Source organism: Penaeus chinensis, chromosome 7, assembly GCF_019202785.1.
Source record: "Penaeus chinensis breed Huanghai No. 1 chromosome 7, ASM1920278v2, whole genome shotgun sequence".
In the NCBI taxonomy this organism is placed as follows: domain Eukaryota; kingdom Metazoa; phylum Arthropoda; class Malacostraca; order Decapoda; family Penaeidae; genus Penaeus; species Penaeus chinensis.
The window spans coordinates 32,386,102-32,391,101 of record NC_061825.1 but is presented as its reverse complement, the minus strand read 5'-3'; positions in this window follow the sequence as shown (position 1 = coordinate 32,391,101).

The following is a 5,000-nucleotide window of genomic DNA, read 5'->3' as shown; positions in this document are numbered from 1 at the left end:
TTCTAATTTATTGTGATTTTATAAATAATTAAGCTTCTAAAGCCGCATCGACGAGACCTACACAGTTCTTCTTCTCTATATCATATTAATTGCATATAAGCTATAACCATCTTCCAGTTCTAATGGCAGACATTATTATTACAGTAACATAATCCACCTAAATGATAAAAAGCTTCGAAAGAATTTCAGAAACAGCTGCTACAGCTTCACAGGGATCCTTCAAGCGTAAAGTAAACGTAGGAAATCTACACCTCCAGCGAAATCTGCAGTGCCATGAAAACGTTGTCTGGGGCGGCATTAGTCTGCGAAATACATGCTCCAGTTTGCCGGAAGATACACGGAGCTTCAGCATCCCACAGACGACGGGGTGATCATACTGGAATTTTCCCCTTTTCTTGCGTTTTTTTTTTTTTTTTCATATATCATCATTCTGTAGTATGTATGTATGTTTTTTCTGTTCTTTTTCGTTATTGATAACAGGAACGATGATGATAATGGTAATGACAATAATAATGATAATAGTAAAATGTGTGTGTGTGTGTGTGTGTGTGTGTGTGTGTGTGTGTATGTGTGTGTGTGTGTGGGGCAGAGAGAGAGAGAGAGAGAGAGAGAGAGAGAGAGAGAGAGAGAGAGAGAGAGAGAGAGAGAGAGAGAGAGAGAGAGAGAGAGAGAGAGAGAGAGAGAGAGAGAGAGAGAGAGAGAGGTAGAGAGAGAGAGAGAGAGAGAGAATAAATTCAAGAAGCTAAAAGTACGGAAACGTTCCCTGGGAAGAAATTCATCGCATTTCATCCCAACATCGCGAGAGAGTCCGCGTTCCGCCCGAAAATTTGTGAAGTTCCCTCCACTTTATAGAATTCCTTGGTGATCTTTAACCCTTCTCCGTAATTTACTTTCAAAATAATTGTCCTGTTTAATAAGGTTAATGGTACGTAAGTTAAGTGTGCGTGTCAAGAATTACTGTAAATAAGAAGGGAAAAGGCGTTAAGTGAGATTTAATCCCGAGTAATTGTTTTGTCAGCTACACGAGGAAAGTTAACTTGTATTATAATACAGGCAGACAGACAGACAGACAGACAGACAGACAGACAGACAGACAGACAGACAGACAGACAGACAGACAGACAGACAGACAGACTGACAAACAGACAGACAGACAGTTAGACGGACATTCATACACAGATACACAGTCAGTCAGTCAGTCAGTCAGTCAGTCAGTCAGTCAGTCAGTCAGACAGATGAGCAGAAAGGCAGTCAGACGGACAGACATATAGATACATAATACCTGATGCAGTACCGTATCTCAATGAGAGACCGCTGACTTTGCAATTGCAAGATCTTGGGATCGCGCCTGGCTTGCCTATCCCGGTCGACTAGTGCCAACGAAGGTAAAAGTTAGGGCAAAAGAGGACTGTACAGATTCAATAGTATCCTTTGGCTTCGTAAGCATTTTTTCTATGTGGAAACGTAACTGTGTGTGTGTGTGTGTGTGTGTGTGTGTGTGTGTGTGTGTGTGTGTGTGTGTGTGTGTGTGTGTGTGTGTGTGTGTGTGTGTGTGCGTGTGTGCGTGTGTGTGTGTGTGTGTGTGTGTGGTGACTAGCTATAATTATGGTAGACGGGAAGAGTGTTTTACCATTCAGCTATAGTTATGTAATTGAGCCAAGTTTTTAAACATAAACACGTCTCCTCTCTTTCTTGCTCTCTCTCTCTCTCTCTCTCTCTCTCTCTCTCTCTCTCTCTCTCTCTCTCTCTCTATATATATATATATATATATATATATATATATATATATATATAAATCTCTCCCTGCCGAAAACAGATTCCTTACTCTTTCATTGGAAATTGTCACTTTAGATGAATAAATAACAATTGTTCTATTTAAATACCATTAAAAAATGTAGTGGTTGTGGCTTCAGGCCCTATTAACTCCACAAAATTAATCACACACAAATTAAACATATGAAATCGCTATTACATTTATCGGTCAAGGGCAATCAAACAAAATGAAATATACCCATGGTCTCTGAATCTTTTCATAATTCAGGCCATTGCGTGTTTAAAACCGGCGGATATATTGAGGGAAAATGTGGCGCGAAAGACTCAAAAATGAAGCAAATTGTTTATGTTTGGACTCGTTTAAATATTGCCTGTGTTTCCAGTAGCAAAATAAATGCGGGGTTCATAAAAAATCACATTCATGCAGTTCAGACAATATGTACATGGCAGAATAATATGCATATTTAAAAAATCCCAATCAATTATTTCCCAAAGTTTAACGTTAAAATATGCTGTTATTGTTGGGAGGGCAAACAGGCAAAGGTAGAGTGAATTGTTTCACTCGCCATTCATTATTCTCTATAATCTTTTTCAAATAAAATGTATCTGACGAATCTAAGCGAAAAAACAACAACAGAGAAACAGGATAAAGACGTTTCCACATCACAAGCTAACTTCTAAATAATGTAATTTTAATACGTTTACAAAGTCTCCGTCTCTGTCTCTCGTGCTCTCTCGCTTCCTAACTGCGGAATTGCGTGGAGTATCGCTTTATGCAAATCGCAAATCGTGCTGTGTATTTGCTTTGCAGCGGTACTGAAATATGTATCCAGCTTACATGCCCTGGCAAGACTGATATGGAAGACAAGCTGTTCCCATGTAGCAAGTTCCCTCTCTCTTCATCGATAATGCAATCCAAAGTAAGGGCAAGAGCACATGCAGTTTGGCACCAATGCTGCCACAGTAGCTAGAACGAAAGTCGGCGACGAACTGCTACGGGATGCAGAAACACCAAGGCGGTATCCCGACATATTCGACGCAAAATGTTTGACAGTTTTCGTCGAGAAAATACAGCATCAGATTTCTCGTTTAAATAGAGATCTCTGACCGAAACGTCCCTACAGCGAACCGGTTAATTAGAGAATCCGAAGTCATACGGATTTGCCGGAACATTTGAGAGGCTATAGGCGAGTGCGGGTCCGAAAGTATCGACTAGCCATTGACCACCTGGAAATAATCGATATATTAATTCTAATACACTCCCTGATTTGAGATAGATACCGATGGTAGCATTGATGAATTACAATAATACTTTCTAATATCCCGTTTCATCTGTGGTAACGGTATGGTTCTACGAGTCAACCTCACTATTCGTAAGTGTACAATTATACATTGTATGCAGTTACATTTAAGCAACAACTGGCGCGTTATCACCTTCTACTATTATACATTAGGTCGTCGCCCCTTATGGGACCGGGATATTGTGCTGAGATATTACCCCCCTCCCCTCTCCCAGGCCCTAGTTATCAGATGTAAATAAGCATAATAGCCCAGTGTCATTTAATAGGCCAAGTGCGTCATGAAGATGTAGTGATAATGCAACAACAACTGTCTGGTTAGTGAAAATGTTTACAAAAATCAAAACAATGAAGTGCTCAATCATATCTTTTATCATAGAGATTATATCATTCATAGATTTTTTTTTTAAATTACGACATTGCACAGCGGGGGGAGTATAGTATCTGCCGCAAATAGGTTCCCCATCCTTGTGGATAACTATGCTATTAACGGAATGTGATTACTTGCCTTACGACCTCGTCGTCGTTTGTTGAGCCACAGTAATGGGCTTTCTTGAAGAGCGCTATTCTCCTACTTCAATATTGGACGCCAACTGAGAGAACCGTATATTTGCGACGACAAGCTTCCAAGCCCTTTTCTGCATCTGAGCATAGTCTGTCACCTGACATTTGACGTAAGATTATATACGGTTACAGGCTTGGTGTGGCTGCTCTCTTGGAGACTTACAGAGTTCCTGGATCATGGGTAACTTAAATAAGTAGACATTCATACATATATATATATATATATATATATATATATATATATATATATTTATATATATACATATATATATACATATATATATATATATATATATATATATATATATATATATATATATATAAACATATTACATGTACATATACATATATGTACATATACATATATAATATATATATATATATATATATATATATATATATATATATATATATATATATATATATGTGTGTGTGTGTGTGTGTATATATGTTTATATGTATATATATATATATATATATATATATGTATATATATGTTTATATGTATATATATATATATATATATATATATATATATATATATATATATATATATATATATATATGTATATATATATAAACAGAGGAGTTTTAATTATTTCTGGAAATTATAAGTATATTACTTCAAAAACTAGATTTGTTCATTACACACACTTATATATATGAATGTATATATATATATATATATATATATATATATATATATATATATATATATATTTATATATATACATATATATACATTCATACATATATATATATATATATATATATATATATATATGTATATATATATATATATATACATATATACATATATATATTAACTATATATATGTATATATAATATATATATATATATATATATATATATATATAGATACAAATATATAGATAGATTTATTATATTTCTTTTTCTTTCGTTATTTCGTTCTTTTTGCTTTCATTCTTTTTCAGTTTACATGAAAATGGTTCACCAACAGTAGTGTTAAAAAAAAAAAAAACCAGAAATATAAAGAAACCTTGTTAATATTTACAATAGATATATGTGCAGACACACACACACACACACATACACACACACACACACATAAATGAATAAACACACACACACGCACACACACACACACACACACACTCACACACACACACACACACACACACACATATATATATATATATATATATATATATATATATATATATATATATACATATATATATATATATATATATATATATATATATATATATATATGTGTGTGTGTGTGTGTGTGTGTGTGTGTGTGTGTGTGTGTGTGTGTGTGTGTGTGTGCATACATATATATGTACATGAATGTATACATGTATATATAGGTACCTATA